Source organism: Hippopotamus amphibius, chromosome 7 (assembly GCF_030028045.1).
Source record: "Hippopotamus amphibius kiboko isolate mHipAmp2 chromosome 7, mHipAmp2.hap2, whole genome shotgun sequence".
Lineage (NCBI taxonomy): Eukaryota > Metazoa > Chordata > Mammalia > Artiodactyla > Hippopotamidae > Hippopotamus > Hippopotamus amphibius.
In genome coordinates, this window is record NC_080192.1 from 129,976,154 (window position 1) to 129,997,239 (window position 21,086).

General features: G+C 36.6%; 1 protein-coding gene across 8 annotated transcripts in view; it reads right to left on the minus strand.

The window, feature by feature from the left end:
- NCOA1 (nuclear receptor coactivator 1) overlaps positions 1-21,086 on the minus strand; it is a 262,341-nt gene that overhangs the window by 141,147 nt on the left and 100,108 nt on the right. The window contains exon 3 of one of the 8 annotated variants that reach the window (XM_057740988.1): positions 10,912-10,966. The exons of 6 other annotated variants lie outside the window; for them this stretch is intronic. The gene's annotated coding sequence lies outside the window, so the exon portion shown is untranslated. Of the gene's footprint in view, positions 1-2,391; positions 2,427-10,911; positions 10,967-21,086 lie in introns of those variants that run through there. One more of the 8 variants, XM_057740989.1, reaches the window with a different exon arrangement.

A 21,086-nucleotide genomic window follows, 5' to 3' on the forward strand; every position in this document is an offset into this window, starting at 1 on the left:
AAACAGGATATGAGGGCGGCAGTGCCCAATCTGAGTCCAAATTTGAGAAGTTATGCAATACTCTTGGATGCACACATCCCATTAGTAAGTAATCGTGGTTATTTAAGAATAAAATTAAAATATTACTTTTCCATTGAATTCATTATTTTTTCAAACAGCTACTCAGTTGCTAGTACACAAATACTTATTAAGTTGTCTGACTCTAACTACTTAATAAAGTAGCTATTAGGTATTCCTTTGACTGAAGGACACTATGAACTCAGAAATAGTCATTATATCCTTACTAGACCCTAAGTTATATCCATCATACCCTTTTACTCTATCCAAACTAAAAATCCCCAAAAAATGTAGATAGTGAAAGATACTTTCATTAACAAATGAATGGAAGATTTCTCTATCTGGGTTTATGCTAGGAATACAAGTGTGATTTAACATTACAAAGATATAAATATTATTCACAAAATTAACAGATCCAGGGAAAAAACCCAAATGATCATTTCAATAGTTACCAGTAAAACATCTGATTAAATTCAACATTCCTGATAAAATTTTTAGAAAAATCTTTGAGATTTTTAAGAACCACCTTACTTTATAAAGGATATCTAGAGAACACAGAAAACACTGTAGATAATGGTGAAATATCTGAAGCATATGTTTTAAAATTAGAAACAAGACAAGGACACTCACTAATCTACCACCTCTATTCCACTTGTACAGGTTTTCTAGCACAGTATATATAACGGGGAGGCAGGGTGTGTATGAAAGAATTAGTATGGAAGAAACAAAACTTCACCAGAAGATGGGAAAAAAGAAACTAGATATCATACGTAGCAGATTCTTGTGGGCCAAGCCTGAAAGTAGCATACATTATTTCTACTCACATTCTACAGACTGCAAGTCATTTAAGCGGATGTTCCTAATTCAAGGGAGGCAGAAAATACAACCTAACTCTGTGCTCAGGAAGAAGAGGAAATTTTTAGTGTACCTCTAGCCACTCTGTGCCAGAAACTAAACCAGAAAATAATTTAGCATTAAAATTGATTGTGCATGTACGCTACGACCCAGCAATTCTACTCCTAGGTAGAGATGGTTCTGTACATGTATACCACGAGACGTGTAAGAATACTCATTGAAGTATTGTTCGTAACAACAACAAAAAAAACAAGTTTGTCAGTTAATGACAAAACAATTCATCATATGTTCATAACTAGCCATGACAATTAATGTCCTACAGAGCAATGTAAATTAATTTCAACTTAAAAGTCAATCTTAGGAACACATACAATATACCATTTTTTAGAAAGTTCAAAATCAACAGACTATATTACTTAGGCATAGATATATATGTAAAACATATTTTTTAAATTAAAAAAATAACAGTCACAAAATTCAGTATAGTGTTTACATTTTTTACACATCTTCATTGGAATACAGTTGCTTTACAATGTTGTGTTAGTTTCTGCTGTACAACAAAGTGAATCACCTATATGTATACATATATCCCCACATCTCCTCCCTCTTGAGCCTTCTTCCCAACCTCCCTATCCCATTCCTCAGGTGGTCACAAAGAACCAAGCTGATCTCCCTGTGTTATGCAGCAACTTCCCACTAGCTATCTATTTTACATCTGGTAGTGTATATATGTCAGTGCTACTCTCTCACTACGTCCCAGCCTCCTCTTCCCCTTCCGTGTGCTCAAGTCCGTTCTCTACATCTGTGTCTTTATTCCTGCCCTGCCACTAGGTTCATCAGTATGGAATCTAGAAATAAGTGTTTACATTTAGGAGACAGAATGAGGGATGTGTTGATAACGGTTTACACTGGAAGTTTCCATTGTATTGGTAAAATTCCATTTCTTAGGCTGGTATAAATACTACTGCTTGGCCCATATTAACATATTAAACACAGTATTTTTAAATCTACTTTCTAATGGAGGGCAATAAATTTTTATTAAAATTTATGGGTTAAGGAGATTAGAGAACAGTATTTTATGGAGAATACCTTAAATATTTTCAAATATTCAAATAACCCTATTTATTTCCTTATTTATTAACCAAAATACATTGTCTTGATTACCTAGAAAACTATTCAAGAAACTACTAGTTATCATATAAATGTAGTAAATAATTTAGTTTATTTAACAACTTTACCAGTTAACCATCCAATTACTTGTTCCTATTCTTCCCCAATCATATAACCATTCAGTAAGTTGTAATTAACAACTGACAGCTACATGAAAGTCTCTATGCTCTTTCTAAATTTTAATTACAGTGGGTATTTTTTGAAACTACAGAAGTAGTAACAAGGAACAATTAAAGGGGGGGGGGGAGACATAATAACTCTAAAGCAAGATTAAAGCACATGCAAAGGAAAGAATACTTGTATTCTGACCTCTGGGGTAAAGGTGGGAGGAAGGAGGAGTTGTTTCCCACAGAACCATCTCCAGAGGAATTCCAATTAACAGAACTGTCAAGGAAAGAAGTCGGATTAGGATGTTCAGGAGCTATTAAATCCTTTTCTCCCAGTATTGTTTAAAGTGTAGCTTCACTGACTGATTATAAATAAACAGTATTATTATTTAAAATATTGATTCTATAGAATTATGGAAAGTTTTCCACACATACTGCATGATATTTTAAATATCCCATCTCCGGTAACTTTGTGACAAACCTTAACAATACCAGATATCGTTTTTGTATTGCAAAATTATAACTTGTACTGAAACCTTGAAAACACTGACTACTGGTTAAGAAAATCATCTGACGATAAAAACTGAGGTACCCAATATTAACTGAGGTACAGAAAATAAATACAGTTTTATTTCAGTAATTCCAGTTCTATGCATATCATAAAATCTGCTGTAAATGCAATCCAAAGAAAAGATTTACCATGGTAGTAGTAACAGAAAGAGGCAATAAGGTTTAGAGAAGAGAAATTAGAATGGGGCTTGAGAAATAAGCACAGGAAGAAATACCACCATTCAAAGAAGCGCCTACCTGGAAAGAAAGGAAGAGAAAGTAGGCTCAAGCACAATGACATAGTAGAAATATCTGGCTCTGGATCAAGAAATATCCCAATTAATGCCACCCTTAGGACTATGGGCAAAAAAAGCAAAGTAATGAAAACAAAGGCGCATACAGTGTGATGACACAATAAAGAATGACCAAAGGGAAATAACAGATAATCTCAATGCTACCCTGAAGAAGTAACCCACATTTTCATGGATTTTTGAGACTGATAAACTGAAGAAGAGAATGGGGAGTGAGAGAAAAAAGGTAAATTATATAACTGATTGATGCTACAGTTGCAAGTCATATAAAAATGATTAATTATACATAATAAGCAGTTAAAGCACTGTGTATAAGATATCCACATTAACAAAATTTTATTTTAAAATATACAGTACATTTTAGCCATAGCTAAGCCTCCAACTTATAGGGCTTTCTGCCTGCCCCATCAGCCCATGTAAAAATCTTCAAATCCTATCTATAAGAGATTGTCTCATATCTGCCATAAATCCTTCCCAGAAAATAGTCTTAAATACCCTCTCACTTTGAACTTCTACAGTTTTCATTGTCTTTGTCACAGTACATACTAACTATACACTTGATGGTTAGAGATGATTTACCAGTAATTTCATGTCTGATATCTCAAATAATAATTTCACACTATAAAGTTTATAATAAAAGTATGCTGGTTTCACCAAGTAGAATAAAATTCCTTAAGAAACTACTACATTTTGTGCCTCAGAGTAGAATATTGGAATATTATAGTATAGTGATATAGTAACTTTTACCCTACTGCATATCCCTTGAGTCATACGTGTATATCATTCATCATGTTCTATGTGTCCACTCTGTAAATTTTCATATCACTGTCACAATTAATGACATCATTCTTATGGCACCAGACTGCAATTTAGACAAAATTAGTGTATCTCTCTCATATTTGTCTCCAACATTAAATCACAAAGTTCTATCAATTCTCTCATCAATCTCTAAGAGATCTGGATTCTCTTTCTACCTATAAATCTTTGTCTAGGTTCTCACATCCTGCGCTTGGGCTTAGCAACCACTGTAGTCCATTATACATGCAGAACAGTATCTTTAAGAAATGTTTTTATTTAATCACTTCCCTCCTAATTAATTCAGAAGTTTTTTTTTCTTAATTGCCCAGCTAAACCAAAATAAATTGTATATTCAAGCCCCCCCCCCCTCAGTTTTTCCTTGTCTTTCCTTCTCCAAGCCTCTCCTAAGGCTCTGGTACCCTACTTATTGGAATTATCCCCCAACACCATATATTTGCATACCCGTACACTTTCTTCAAAATTTGATCAAAATTCATATTCTTTAACAATACTTGCCTTTAATGAGGTATCACCTCACTCCGATCAGAATGGCCATCATCACAAAATCTAGAAATAACAAATGTTGGAGAGGGTGTGGAGAAAAGGGAACTCTCCTGCACTGTTGGTGGGAATGTAAGTTGGTATAGCCACTATGGAAAATAGTTTGGAGGTTCCTTAAAAAACTAAAACTAGAACTACCATATGATTCAGTAATCCCACTTCTGGGCATATGCCTAGAGAAAACCATAATCCCAAAAGAAACATGTACCCTAATGTTTACTGCAGCACTATTTACAACAGCCAGGACATGGAAGCAACCGAAATGCCCATCAACAGATGAATGGATACAGAAGATGTGGCATATATATACAATGGAATATTACTCAGCTATAAAAAGGAATGAGATGGAGCTATACGTAATGAGGTGGATAGAACTACAGTCTGTCATACAGAGTGAAGTAAGTCAGAAAGAGAAAGACAAATATTGTATGCTAACTCACATATACGGAATCTAAAAATGGTACTGATGAACTCAGTGACAAGAACAAGGAAGCAGATGCAGAGAATGGACTGGAGAACTCGAGGTTTGAGGGGGCGGGGGATGAAGGGGGAGCTGAGACGAAGTGAGAGAGTGGCATAGACATATATATACTACCAACTGTAAAACAGATACCCAGTGGGAAGTTGCTGTATAACAAAGGGAGTTCAACTCGATGATGGATGATACCTTAGAGGACTGGGACGGGGAGGGTGGAGGGGAGTCGAGGGAGGGAGGGAATACAGGGATATGTGTATAAATACAGATGACTGACCTTGGTCTACCTCAAAAACTGGTACAAGAGTGTAAAGCAATTATATTCCAATAAAAAAAATAATAATACTTGCCTTTAATCCCATTCTGATCACTGTTTCCTAAAAATTTTCTGTTATATATTATGTAATACTTGTTCATATGCTTTGTTTTCCCATGCTGCACTTAAATATAAAAACTCTATTATACAAATAACTTCCTGGCCATAGCCATGCATGTCTCTTTTTAATTTTAACTTCTTAATGTTCCCTATATTAATTTCAGTTTATTTCATACTTAATTTCATTTATGAAAATGCTACGGAATCTTTTTTTCCTCCACTGAAATTAATTACTTACTTGGTACCTATGATGGTTAGTTTTATGTGTCAGCTTGGCTAAGTGACAGTGCTCAGATATATGGTCAAACACCAGTCTAGATGCTGCTGCGAAGGGTTTGTTTGTTTGGGTTTTGTTTTGTTTTTTTGATGATATTAACATTTAAATCAGTAGAGTTTGAATAAAGCAAACTATCCTCCATAATGTGGGTAGGCCTCATCCAATTAGTTAAAGGCCTTGAGAGAAAAATGACTGAAACCCCCCAAGGAAGAGGTAATTCTGCCTGTAGATTGCCTTTAGACTTGATCTACAACATCAACTCTTCCCCAGGTCTCCACCCTTTCAGCCTGCTCTGCAAATTTCAGATCTGCTAGCCCCCATAATTACATGAGCCAACTCCTTAAAATCAATCAATCAATCAATCAATCAATCAATCAATCTCTCTCTCTCTTCTAATACACACACACACACACACACACACACACACACAGCCTATGGGTTCTGTTTCTTTGGAGAACCTTGACTAATACAAGTGACCCACAGTCTTGTTTGATGACTACAGGGGACACAAAGCCAGGTACCTCATGTCCCCCAATCAACTTATTCATTTGAAACTATATAGTGTCTGCTGTGTGCTACATTCTGAAGATTCAAAGTTGACCTAGATCCCTAACCTTGAGGACATGGGGATGGGGGAAGTCTAGCTGAAGAAACAAACAATTAAAATAATGTAAAAAAAAAGAATAAAATACCTAGGAATAAACCTGCCTAAGGAGGCAAAAGATCTGTATGCAGAAAACTTTAAGACATTGATGAAAGAAATCAAAGACGACACAAACAGATGGAGGGACATACCATGTTCCTGGATTCGAAGAATCAACATCGTGAAAATGACTGTACTACCCAAAGCAATTTACAGATTCAATGCAATCTCTATCAAATTACCAATGGCATTTTTCACAGAACTAGAGCAAGAAATCTTACGATTTGTATGGAAACGCAAAAGACCCCGAATAGCCAAAGCAATCTTGAGAAGGAAAAATGGAGTTGGTGGAATTAGGCTTCCTGACTTCAAACTATACTACAAGGCCATAGTGATCAAGACAGTATGGTACTGGCACAAAAATAGAAAGGACGATCAATGGAATAGAATAGAGAACTCAGAAGTAAGCCCAAACACATATGGGCACCTTATCTTTGACAAAGGAGGCATGAATATACAATGGAAAAAAGACAGCCTCTTCAATAAGTGGTGCTGGGAACATTGGACAGCAACAGGTAAAAGAATGAAATTAGAACACTTCCTAACACCATACACAAAAAGAAACTCCAAATGGATTAAAGACCTACATGTAAGGCCAGACACTAGAAAACTCCTAGAGGAAAACATAGGCAGAACACTCTATGACATCCATCAAAGCAAGATCCTTTTGGACCCACCTCCTAGAATCATGGAAATAAAATCAAGAATAAACAAATGGGACCTCCTGAAACTTAAAAGCTTTTGCACAGCGAAAGAAACCATAAACAAGACTAAAAGGCAACCCTCAGAGTGGGAAAAAATAATTGCCTATGAAACAACGGACAAAGGATTAACCTCCAAAATATACAAGCAGCTCATGCAGCTTAATACCAAAAAAGCAAATAACCCAATCCACAAATGGGCAGAAGACCTAAACAGACATTTCTCCAAAGACATACAGATGGCCAACAAACACGTGAAAAGATGCTCAACCTCACTAATCATCAGAGAAATGCAAGTCAAAGCCACAATGAGGTATCACCTCACACCAATCAGAATGGCCATCATCACAAAATCTGGAAACAACAAATGTTGGAGAGGATGTGGAGAAAAGGGAACTCTCCTGCACTGTTGGTGGGACTGTAAGTTGGTACAGCCACTATGGAAAACAATGTGGAGGTTCCTTAAAAAACTACACATAGAACTACCATATGATCCAGTCATCCCACTACTAGGCATATACCCAAAGAAAACCATAATCCCAAAAGAAACTTGTACCATAATGTTTATTGCAGCACTCTTTACAATAGCCAGGACATGGAAGCAACCGAAATGCCCATCAACAAATGAATGGATACAGAAGATGTGGCATATACATACAATGGAATATTACTCAGCTATAAAAAGGGATGAGATGGACCTATATGTCATGAGGTGGATAGAACTACAGTCTGTCATACAGAGTGAAGTAAGTCAGAAAGAGAAAGACAAATATTGTATGCTAACTCACATATACGGAATCTAAAAATGGTACTGATGAACTCAGTGACAAGAACAAGGATGCAGATACAGAGAATGGACTGGAGAACTCGAGGTTTGGGAGGGGGCGGGGGGTGAAGGGGAAGCTGAGACGAAGCGAGAGAGTAGCACAGACATATATATACTACCAACTGTAAAACAGATAGTCAGTGGGAAGTTGTTGTATAACAAAGGGAGTCCAACTCGAGGATGGAAGATGCCTTAGAGGACTGAGGCGGGGTGGGTGGGGGGGACGCATGGGGGGGGAGTCAAGGAAGGGAGGGAATACGGGGATATGTGTATAAAAACAGATGATTGAACTTGGTGTACCCCCCAAAAAATAATTAATAAATAAAAAAATAATGTAATAAAAACATCATAAAGTTATGAGCTCAGGATACTATTCATGGGAGCACAGGGAAGGGACACATACATAACTGAAGTTCCTACAGCAATTGAATCTTAACTGCCTATTAACCAAAATATTGTTCATCATATAGTCACCCCTGGAAACCAATTACACACCTTAAACATATAGAAATAAAAATATTTAAAAAGAATAGAATGTGAAAACAAACATGATATAATTATTACACTGTTAATATTCCTTTGGAATGATTACTTTGTAAGAACTGAACTGGCCAGGGAATCTTAAAAGAGTATGGTTTAGAATGCTGAAGAATCTTGTTCCAGTTTGAAAAGCCAAACTGATCAACTGGAACTGGAAAAACACATACAGAATCTCATAGTTCATAAATCTCAAGTATACTATGTAAAATGAATATTGTAAAATGGGATTAGTCTTTAGTTCTTTGAAATGTATATTAAATTATAAAATCCTTATTTTGAAAGCATCTTAAGTGTATATGAAAAGCGACTGAAATTTAAGTTCGTTTAAGGATACTTTCAGTTAATTTCCTGTACCTTTTACACTTGCAACTATGCTACCTTATATTAACAAGTAATATAAAAATTCAGGATCTATGTTCACAAAGTAAAATAAGACCACTAAATTTAAACACTAAAAAAAACAACTTAAGAATAATAGTTAAATCTTAGATAGCGAAAAATGGTAAATGAAACAAAATCTTTTTTTTTTTTGCTTTGGTCTTATATTTAGATAAGGCAATCTCCTTAATTCCCAGTAGTCTGAAAATTTATAATATTTCATAACTATCAGATTAGCATACTAATGACTATCCTACAAAAACTGCTATGGTTTTTTTTCCTTTGGGTTAGTAATTAGAAAAATATCTTCTAACATTAAACTGGTGATATTATTAAATGAACACAATCTCGTATTTTACCACAAGTATTCTTTATCAGCTGGTAAAATCTATACTCCCACAGTAGGCACACAATAAACATCTGTTATATGAATGAATGAAATGTCCACGGGCCTGAGATTTCTGTAGTCTGAAGTCTCATGACCTTGCTCCTAAACTCAACCTCGATACGGACACTGCAAAAGGTATAGTTTTTTTATGAAGACTTAGAAATTTTCTTTTGGGGCTTTAGGGACCCTCCATATACACTGCCTGTAAGAAACTACATAACTAGTATCACACTAATAGCTCATAAACTTACTTCCATAAGTTTAAAAAGAATTCAATAAATTGGGGACATGTTAATAAGTTTGAAAACAAAGCAGTACTTTGTACCTAAATCTTTTGATTTTTTAAAACAAATTAAATTTATTTTAAATTTCAAACAACAGTAAAGAGGAATCAATTACTTTTATGACTATCAAAGAAAAAGATGGTTTGGAAGAACTGAAAACTACTAGCTTATATAATTAAACTATGCTGGTAAATCAGAGCTCCAGATAAGTGATACCCAAAACCATTATTATTATATGTCAATCTCAATTCTAATGAACCAACTGTAATAAAAATATTTACTCAGAATTCCAAATTTAAACAAACATGTTCCTTTTGATCTTCTTTATTTGGACAATTCACTTGGAGACAGGTCTTCGATAAAAATATAAACTAAATACAAAATATTTAATTGCTAAAATGGCTTAAATTTCTGAAAGATTAAATAGCAATCATGTATTTTAAGAGCTGAACACAGACTCAGCATTCTAATTTATAATTAAGATTAGTTGTCTATTAAGCTACAACGTAAATTTGCTCCCTATTTTATATTGCTAAGAAAAAAAAATTTTAAGTTTTCCAATGTGAAAGGAAAGAAAGTACAGGGGCCTGACTTATCACAGAGGGAAAGAAGAAACAGTTATACAACTCTGTAGAGATTAATTAAAAACATACAACTAATACTGGTTTTAAGGTTTTACAAACCATCTACAGAATAAGCCAAAAGGATACTAATGTCTGCTCTTAACAGTAGAGGTTGCAATGTGTAAACTGTTTTGTGCAGGCTGCTGTTAGGATTTCTCTGGTCTAAAATGGGTCCCTGGGGAACTAGCAAGAAGAAATTCTATGATTATTTTCTGATGCAATAGAGAGGCCTTTCCAGTACTGAATTTAAGGAAAATAATGACTCTGCCCCAATTGTGATACCAATATCCCTATCAGGAATATAAAAGCAAAATGGCCACAATTTCTGGTGTATTCCTTTTTTTGTATTTTTAGTTAAGCAATATTTAATTTTCTTAAGGAAGTCTTTTTCATTAGCTCATGAAGTCATAAATTAAATCTTTTTATTATAAACTGCAGTTTGTACAATTCACCAAAGAAAAGCATTTAAACACATTTATATACCCCATGGTATATAAATAGGTATATATAGGAACATGGATTCTGGATTCTCCAATGTTTCACTTACAAATTACTCAAGGATTGTGAATATACCACTGTGTTTACTTGAATAACTGCACATTTACCAGGAAATGAAGCAAATATCTGGAATTTAGTCTACAGTCATCCTTACAAGCCTAATTTATCTTCTAGATTATTATTTTTGTTTATCAAAGAATGATATACTTACTAAAACTCACAAAGATAATCAATAGTAGAGTTCAATTAGAATCTAGATTTAATGCTTTTCTCCTCTTCAGTTGTTTCTTTAGATTTCTAAGAAGTTCTCCTTAGAGCTGCAGATGTAACGGGCAAGACCTTACAGGGCAGACTTCGTATGTAAATGCCCCTATGCATGACAGCAGGAAATCAGCCAAAAAACCAGGGGTTTACTCCCGAGATTTGCCACTAACCTGCTTTTGTGACATCAGGTATAGGACAACTTCTTAGGATCTCAGTTTTTGCTATCTGTAAAATAAGAATATTGGAGCAGATGCCTCCAGGGTCGTTTCCAATTAAAATACATAAGTTTACATTTATGAAAATCTATGAATGAGTAACAGAATTAGAGTTAAGTCCATTTGAGACTACAGACACAGGTATGCATGTAGGAATAGAAAATGGCAAAGAAATGTGAAAAAAATACAAAATTTACATTTAAAGTTTCCTTTCACAATTTAGGTTTGGACTTATGACTGAAAAAGGCCCAGAAAGCCCACCACTTCTATCTGCTTTTATGTTTTCATAATGTCACTATTCTAATGTCCACAAGGAGTACAACCTAAGAGTATGCTTTCCTCCCAATATAATCATTCCCATATCTGGTCCAAGATGAACTGATCCAGTCCACCTGAAGCAGGGGTTGGCAAACTTTTCTGTAAAGAGCCAGAGAGTAAATATTTCAGGTTTTACAGGCTATCCAGTCTCTGTAGCAACTACTCAATTCTGCCTTCAAAGTGCAAAAGCAGTCACAGACTACACAAAAATGAATGAGCATAGTGGCTATGTTCTAATAAAACTTTATTTACAAAAAACAGATGTGGCCCATAGGCTACAGTTTGCCAACCCCTGGTCTAGATCACATCAAGAAATAAGATGGCATAAACCAGCTATTTTAAATTTTTCAGAATCTTTTCACAGCCTAGAATAAGAGAGAGCATGATACAGTAGAAAGTGCCAATGCAGGTATTCAATATATACTAGATGCTTAATAAATACAGCTTTCCTTTCTCTTCTCAACAGTGTCATCCCTCAAAACTTACTTCTACTAATCACGTACTCTGACCCTCTGACAAGAGGTGGCCCTTGATTCTTCTTGGTCCTGGCAAATACGCTTCTCGTACCACCGTGCCAAGATTTTAGTACTCCTTCATTCCTTTCTCCCCCAACCCCATCAATCCAAAGCTGCAACTTGATAACTGTATCCATCTAGGCCTCAAATGCCAATATTACTATCACTCACTCTTGGCCCTGGGAAGGTGTAAAGAAACAGAGAAGAGAAAGAAGAAGATAGAGAGGGCAGATTCAGATGGAGGACAGGTAAGTGGTAACGTTACTTCCCTTTCCTGACTCTAAAAAGGAGCCAGGTGCTAACCTACTGTTAATTTAAGTGAAAATATTGTCTACTCTACTGGGAATAAAGGATATTCCACTTTACGCAAAGTGCTCCCTAATGAAAGAACTCAGTTCCAACAGGGGGGAAAAAAACACAGTAAGCTTTTTTTGCTTATGCTTTTATCTAGATCACTCTACCACCAGCTGTGAAACCGACTGATGCTTTTAAAGCTCCAAGGAGCTTCTACTAGTAACCATGGTTACTGCTTCAAAACAGTACAGAAAAAGTAGGAGGGGATAGCAATTTGAAGAGAAAAACAATTTTCTTGATTTTCATCAAATGAAACTAAGGTAAAGTAACAAGAGACAGAGAGGCTGATGGCTGGGCAAGGGCCTCGAGACTGCCATTGAGGTGCTTGATCTTTCAGCCCCACAGGTCTAGTACCTCAATGGATCTTTTTATCTTATCCAAGAGTGGTCCCCAAAAGCTAATTTAGTCATTTACAATGAACAGTATCTTATAAACTCAACTAATATTCTTGCCAGGAAGTCAGTCAGTTTGCTTTCCAGCAGAGCAGTTTACTTGGGAAAACAAATTAAAAGCACAACGTTCCTTAGAAGTATAAGATTCTGAGCCTAAGAAGGTACATACAGTTTTAACATAAAGCTGCCCAACTAATTCTTCTCAACCTTTGTCAGTCAAAAGGTTTTCATCAAATGTTCCTCTTTTCAAACTCCTTGGCAACTTTCTCAAGTTAATTAAATAATTCATACATATACAGTGCCTATCATGTTTCAGACACTGGATACATCACAATAGAGAAAACAGACACAACTCATGCCTTTATGGAGCTTACAATCTAATGGAGAAGAGAGACACTATATACACAATTGCAAACTGTGCTAATGTGCTATGAAGGGAAAAAACGTAAATGGTATTTACTGGAATATCAAGAAAAATATTCCAAATAGTAAGAACAGGAGCCACCTCTACTGAGCCTTCACTAAGTGCCAGGCAGTGTGCATTCTTAAGTTAATATGCTTTGTCTCATACATGTTTCAGAACAATCTATAAGAAAAGTAGAATTATTCCTGGTTTGCAGAGGAAGAAACTGATGTAGGGGAGATCAGGCCACTTGCCCATATCTACTTGATTCCAGAACCTGTTCTTTTTCTTACCCACAATCACACATCCTGCCTATCACCTATCCAAATACCACTATTAATTATTAAATTTTACTCAAGAATTCTAAATTCTTGTTCTAGCTCTATAATTAACTGACTTCAAGCTTAAATCAAGTCATTTCATCTCTTGGCCATTTCCCAAAATGGGACAGAATCAGATGATATTAAGGTCTTCCTGGCTTTTACACTTGACAGTTTTATGATTACATTACCAAAATTTTTTCCATAACACCATTTATACCTATCACATTTTATAGATTGTATGGTATAATTTAGGCAATTATCTAAATATGAACAATTCATTAACTAATTGTTCCACAAATAATCACTGGTCACCTTTGTGCCAGGTACTCTTCTAGGCGTTAGAAATATAGTAGTAAGCAAAATAGTTAAAAACCCCTGCCGCGGTGGAACTTACAATTTAGTGGGAGGAGACAGATGATAAATAAAACAAATAAGTAAATAATATAGTATGTTAGAGTATGGTAAGTACTATGGAGAAAAATAAACCTGGGAAGGAGTACAGGAATTGCTTATTCCCCCATGCCTATTATGAGCAGGAATTCATTAGGCACTAAGGCACATAAAGATACACAATAACTGAGCCCCTGCCCTTGACCTGATCCACCTGCATAAATACGAATATGAGGAATTCTACAGAAGACAAGTAAACGAAGTACAATGGGAACACAAAGGAAAGAGCCACAAAAGCAGAAGGAACTGAGTTGCAAACTGGATTTTCCTCTCTTACACACACACACGCACACAATCAAAAAGGAAAAAATCATGTAAAAAAGAATATGAGCTCTGTATCTTTTTTTTAAAGCTCTTTATTGGAATATAATTGCTTTATACTCTTGTACCAGCTTATGAGGTACACCAAAGTGAATCAGCTGTATTTATACATATATCTCCATATCCCCTCCCTCCCGTGACTCCCTCCCACCCTCCCTGTCCGGGCCCTCTAAAGCATCACACATCATCGAGTTGATCTCCCTTTCTAATACAGCAACTTCCCACTAGCTATCTATTGTAAAGTTGGTAGTATATATATGTCTATGCTACTCTCTCACTTCGACCCAGCTTCCCCTCCCGCCCCCAACCCTGTGTCCTCCAGTCCATTCTCTGTATCTGCATCCTTATTCTTGCCCTGTCACTGGGTTCATCAGTACCTTTTTTTTTTTTTTTTTTTTTTTAGATTCCTTATATATGAGTTAGCATACGGTATTTGTTTTTCTCTTTCTGGCTTACTTTGCTCTGTATGACAGTCTCTAGGTCTATCCACCTCATTACATATAGCTCCATTTCATTCCTTTTTATGGCTGAGTAATATTCCATTGTAGATATGTGCCACATCTTCTTGATCCATTCATCTGTCAATGGGCATTTAGGTTGCTTCCATGTCTGGCTATTGTAAACAGTACTGCAATGAACATCATGGTACATGTTTCTTTCTGGATTATGGTTTTCTCTGGGTATACGCCCAGGAGTGGGATTACTGGATCATATGGTAGTTTTAGTTTTAGTTTTTTAAGGAACCTCCAAACTGTTTTCCATAGTGGCTGTACCAACTTACATTCCCACCAACAGTGCAGGAGGGTACCCTTTTCTCCACACCCTCTCCAGCATTTATTGTTTCTAGATTTTTTGATGATGGCCATTCTGACCGGTGTGAGGTGATACCTCATTGTGGCTTTAACTTGCATTTCTCTAACGAGTAGTGATATTGAGCATCTCTTCATGAGTTTGTTGGCCATCTGCATGTCTTCTTTGGAGAAATGTCTATTTAAGTCTTCTGCCCATTTGTGGATTGGGTTATTTACTTTTTTGGTATTAAGCTGCATGAGCTGCTTGTATATTTTGGAGGTTAATCCTTTGTCAGTTGCTTCGTTGGCAAGTATTTTCTCCCATTCTGAGGGTTGTCTTCCTGTCTTGTTTATGGTTTCTTTTGCTGTGCAAAAGCTTTTAAGTTTCATGAGGTCCCATTTGCTTATTCTTGATTTTATTTCCATGATTCTAGGAGGTGGGTCCAAAAGGATCTTGCTTTGATGGATGTCATAGAGTGTTCTGCCTATGTTTTCCTCTAGGAGTTTTCTAGTGTCTGGCCTTACATGTAGGTCTTTTATCCATTTTGAGTTTCTTTTTGTGTTTGGTGTTAGGAAGTGTTCTAATTTCATTCTTTTACATGTTGCTGTCCAACGTTCCCAGCACCACTTATTGAAGAGGTTGTCTTTTTTCCGTTGTATATTTTTGCCTCCTTTGTCAAAGATAAGGTGCCCATATGTGCTTGGGTTTACCTCTGGGTTCTCTATTCTGTTCCATTGATCTTCCTTTCTATTTTTGTGCCAGTACCATACTGTCTTGATCACTGCAGCCTTGTAGTATAGTCTGAAGCCAGGAAACCTAATTCTACCAACTCTGTCTTTCCTTCTCAAGACTGCTTTGGCTATTCAGGGTCTTTTGCATTTCCATACAAACCATAAGATTTCTTGTTCTAGTTCTTCTGTGAAGAATGCTGTTGGTAATTTGATAGAGATTGCATTGAATCTGTAAATTGCTTTGGGCAGGACAGTCATTTTCACAATGTTGATTCTTCCAATCCAAGAACATGGTATGTCTCTCCATCTGTTGCTATTGTCTTTGATTTCTTTCATCAGTGTTTTATAGTTTTCTGCATGCAGATCTTTTGCCTCCTTAGGCAGGTTTATTCCTAGGTATTTTATTCTTTTTGTTGCAATGGTAAATGGCAGAGTTTCCTTAATTTCTCTTCCTGTTTTTTTGTTGTTAGTGTATAGAAATGCAAGAGATTTCTGTGCATTAATTTTGTATCCTGCTACTTTACTAAATTCATCGATTAGTGATAAGCCCTATATCTTAAAGCCATGTTTTGAAATTTTACAAAACCTTATTGATAAATGTTTTTTAAAGATATGAAAAAATAGAGACACAGACTATTTTCCTGTTTGGGAAAACTATTATTAAGATACAAACTCATCCAAAAGTTATAGGCTTAATACAAATCAAATAAAAGCTGAAGTATGTTTCAGAAATATAATCATATAAGAATTTATACTACAAATCTAAAGAGTAAATGCATAAGAAAAAACAAGGAAATTTTGAAAAAGAAGAGTAATGAGGGTAGATATACCCTAATGATTATGAAAATAGGTTATTAATATGCTTTTCCCATTTGCATTTCCTTCTACTAATTTCCCTACTATTCTATGAGTAGCATCCATTTCCTTGGAGAAGTTTAGATATAAAAAGAGAAATATTTAATATTCACCTTCTGAATTAAAGAAAGGATTTTGCAGCAAGATAAGTCTTAAAAGTCTGATTTTTCCCAAAGAAGGAAATTTTTTTAACACTAATATATTCTGACCAAGCCTGAAAGACTCGGAGTATAGTTTCTTCCACTTTGTAGAGCAGATATCCCTTCTGCTCATGACAGTTAGAACATAATGCTTACTACCTAGGGTAGAAGGAGGGTAAAACCTAGAGACTGTAAATTAAAGCCTCAAATTCCTGATTCTGGCCAAAGGACTGTGGGATAAAGAAGTAAGAGACAGGAGAAGCAAGTAATGAGACCAGTACTCCTATTACCCTCTCCAGGTTGAGGCTGCAAAAGGAAAGGAATGTTTGAAGGAGTGAGGACATCTGGGAGTTAGAATGGCTTCTGCTCTGCCACCTGCTGAGAAAGTGCAAAGTCACTGCCTTCTAGTAACATTCTGCATGCTCCCCTCAAGCAACTTTTTATCTCCCCTCATACACACCTAGCACAAGCTGGAGAGAACCACATCAAAGCACATGCACAGAAGCACAATCAGACTGAGGAAGGGTGTGAGATGGGCACTGGGGTCTCCCTTTTCTCCTCTGTGCCATGAAATGCTCTGGGGGATTCTTGGGTGCTCTAAAGTAGTACAGGAAAGGTAACTTGAAATGCTGAGTGCTGAGTTTGCCAGAAGAGGTCACTACGATTGGGGCAAAGTAGCTCCATAGCAAAGGTCTGGAAAAGAGCCCACCTGGCTAGCGAGTCAATGGGAATTCCCAGCCAGACCTCAGGTTATCTGTGGCACCTGGGAAGATGGCAATACATCCTGGGAACCAAGAGAACAGATCTCAAGTAATATCAGTTGTAAACTTCAGCTTCAGACATCTGAAGAATACCCAAGGACAGTTCTGGTAGTGCTGCAGTAGTCACAATTCCAGGGAACAGCCTGACCAGTTACTTTAACGGAGAGACCAATAAGAAACCAGAGAAGATCACTCAAGGACTGAGGGTTCTGGTATCCTCCATGACTACAAGGTCACACCAGCATCCATAAGTCTGGATTCCATTGTGGGGAGGCATGAGAGAAGAGGTGATACTTGAATGACTTGTATCCAAACAGAGACTGAAATATCCAAAGAGATCACTTTAAATTACTAGATAAGACTTAGTTTACCAGCTTGGAGTGAGACTGGTACTTTTCCTCCAGTTACCCAGGTGCCTAGGGTTCATCAAAAGGAAGAGATGACTTATAGAAAAATAAAAAAGCTATATTTTCTTTGCACACTTAAGTGAATACGAGAAAGCTGTGATCCTGCTACAGATTTTATGATGTTTATTTTATGTGAGAATTCAAAAGAAATACTTCTTGGCACACTAGAAATCATTATCAATTTAAAAGTAACAATGGACTTCCAGTTCAAGATAGCAGACTGAGCCCATTCATCTACCTCTTCTCCTTTTTAAACACCTCATGACAGGAGGGCCTGGGAGTATATGCAGGCCACAGAACAACGGAGTGAAAAATCACTAAAAATGACCAGTACAACTCTGATGATAAATAGTAAATGCTGGCCACAGCATTTGCTGTGGGTCTAAAGTCTTTGTCAGAGGGGTTATAGTGTGAACTTTGAATTGCAGATAATAGCAGGTTAGGGACAATCTCAATAGACTGTGATTAAGGGAAGACAACTCAGAACTAATCAGAACTCTCCCTGCAGATAAATTCCTTCCCTATAGCAGAAGGTGAGGGAAGGAAAGGTACCAGCTTGTTAGCTTTGTCTTTGCAACTGCAAAAACAAAAACAAAAACAGGAGGAGGGACTCCACATCCCATTTACCACAGCAAGTAGGAAGCCAACCTGCAGAGTCCTGCCATCAGCGATGATATTCAGTGGAGAAGACAATGCTTTCTAAAGCAGAACACTGACCTTTACTGAATTACACCAGTTACCAAGATGGTACCAGCATCATAATCATCTAAACTGTTTAGATGCCCCATTCCAATTGGATTTTTTTGTGAATGAGGCTAGGAACCTGCATTTAATCTGGGTCCCCAAGAGATTGTTACATGTATTCAAGTTGGACAACCACTGATTTAGACCTTCATTTAAAAATACTATAAAGAAGAACAGCCAAGAATCACCAGCTACTTAATAAAAATTAAGAGAGGCACTAAGGTGAAAAAGCAGGGGCACAAAGACCCACAGAAAAGAGAATGAGGCAAAAAAAAGAAAGATGTTCTTAACTTGGTATCTTCACAGAGATTCAAGAGGCCAATATATCCATAAAATAAGAAAACTCTATTCATAAAATACAGTAAACAAGAAAAATGAGAGAATTTTTAAAAAATAAAAACAAAAATTATTTTCAAAATGAAATGACTTTTAGAGAAGGCCAAGTTGGAGTAAGCCCATTACATCTCTCCACTGATTACAACTAGTAAAAACTCTGGAGAGAATCCTAAACGCAACTACCTGAGAACTCTGAAAAATAAACAATGGCAGGCACATTAGGTAGGGAAGTCAAAACTTGAAGAACAATCAATATGGTGGTGAATTTACTCTATTTTAAAAACCCTTTCTTCTTTTAACACTTTGACATGAGGGTGGGTAGAGTCCCAGAATTATGCAGCAGGTGAAACAGCAAAAACTCCAAGAGAAATCCTCTCTTTCTCACTGGAATAAAAGGGGCATCTGCAAGCTAGAAAGTGTGCAGGTTTGGCGGGGGGCAGGGTTCCCAGTTCCTTCTCTTTTTTTCTCTGCCAACCCACACTAAAGCCAGTCCAAGTCATAAAGCTGTACTAACAGAGGCAGGAAACCTAAAAGCCCAAGAGAAAACTGTCCCCAACCTCCTAAAGAACTAGAAAAAGGAGTCAGGGCAGTATGAAAAGTATTGGGGGGTGGAGGGGCATCCTCACTTTTCCTTTTTTTCCCCTTACCCCTCCCCCCTTCAACCCAGGAGGGCCTCAATCGGATATAACTATGCAACAGGGTGGGGGCGGAGGAGAACCACCAAGACTCTGAGAGAAAGAAACTTAAGCTTTCTAGTGAGAAGGCCAGGAAAAGACTCCTGAACATAAGGAAAGTCCCCAAGAATACAGAGACATAGAAGATTCCACTAAGGTGCATAAGTATAGATAATAAAGAGATATCAATTTTTCCCCCAAGTGAATCTTTAACCCAATGCAATTTTAATAAAAATCCTTCATATCCTTATTTTTTTAACCTGATGAATATATTCTTAAAGTTAATCTGTGAGAATTACTACCAAAAGAAAGCAAGATAACATTTTTGAAAGTTTAGTAAGAGAGAACTTAAAAGCTATATAAATAGTATAACATTAAAAGAGTATGATAGGGTTTCCCTGGTGGCACAATGGTTAAGAATCCGCCTGCCAATGCAGGGGACATGGGTTCAAGCCCTGGTCCAGGAAGATCCCACATGCCTCAGAGTAAATAACCCTGTATGCCACAACTACTGAGCCTGCGCTCCAGAGCCTGCAAGCCACAACTAGTGAGCCCATGTGCCACAACTCTTGAAGCCCACACGCCTAGAGCCCATGCTCCGCAACAAGAGAAGCCCATGCATTGCATGGAAGAGTAGCCCCTGCTCCCCGCAACTAGAGAAAGCCCACGCCCACGCTGCAACGAAGACCCAACACAGCCAATAAATAAATTACTTAATTAAAAAAAGAGTATGATAAATACATAGCAATACAGAATAAGATCAAAGGAACATTACATAAACAAATACATGTATATATGGGACAGTTATATATGAAAAAGGCAGACTTCAAACAGAGTAAGAAAAGAAACATTCAATAAATGCTATCAGGACAAATTACCTAATTTAGGAGAAAAAAGTTAGATTTCTACATAACATCATTATAAAAATTCTGAAAGATTAAACAAAAAATATTTATGCAGATGGCCAACAGGCATATGAAAAGATGTTCAATGTTGCTAATTATTGGAGAAATACAAATTAAAACCACAATGAGGTAAGGGAACGCTCTTCCACTGTTGGTTGGAATGTAAATTGATATAGCCACTATGCAAAACAGTATGGAGGTTCCTTGAAAAACTAAAAATAGAGTTACCATATGACCCAGCAATCCCACTACTGGGCATATACCCAGAGAACACCATAATTCAAAAAGACACATGCACTCCAATGTTCATTGCAGCACTATTTATAATAGCCAGGTGATGGAAGCAACTTAAATGTCCATCAACAGACGAATGGATAAAAAAGTTGTGGTACATATATACAATGGAATATTACTCAGCCATGAAAAGGAACGAAATTGGGACATTTGTAGAGACATGGATGGACCTGGAGACTGTTATACAGAGTGAGGTGAGTCAGAAAAACAAATATCGTATATTAACACATATATGCAGAATATAGAAAAATGGTACAAATCAACCAGTTTGCAAGGCAGAAACAGAGACACATGTAGAGAACAAACATATGGACACCAAGTGGGGAAAGCGGGGAGGGTTGGGGGGAGGGAATGAATTGGGAGATTGGGATTGCCATATATACATTACTAATAAAAAAAAACCAAACTGTACACT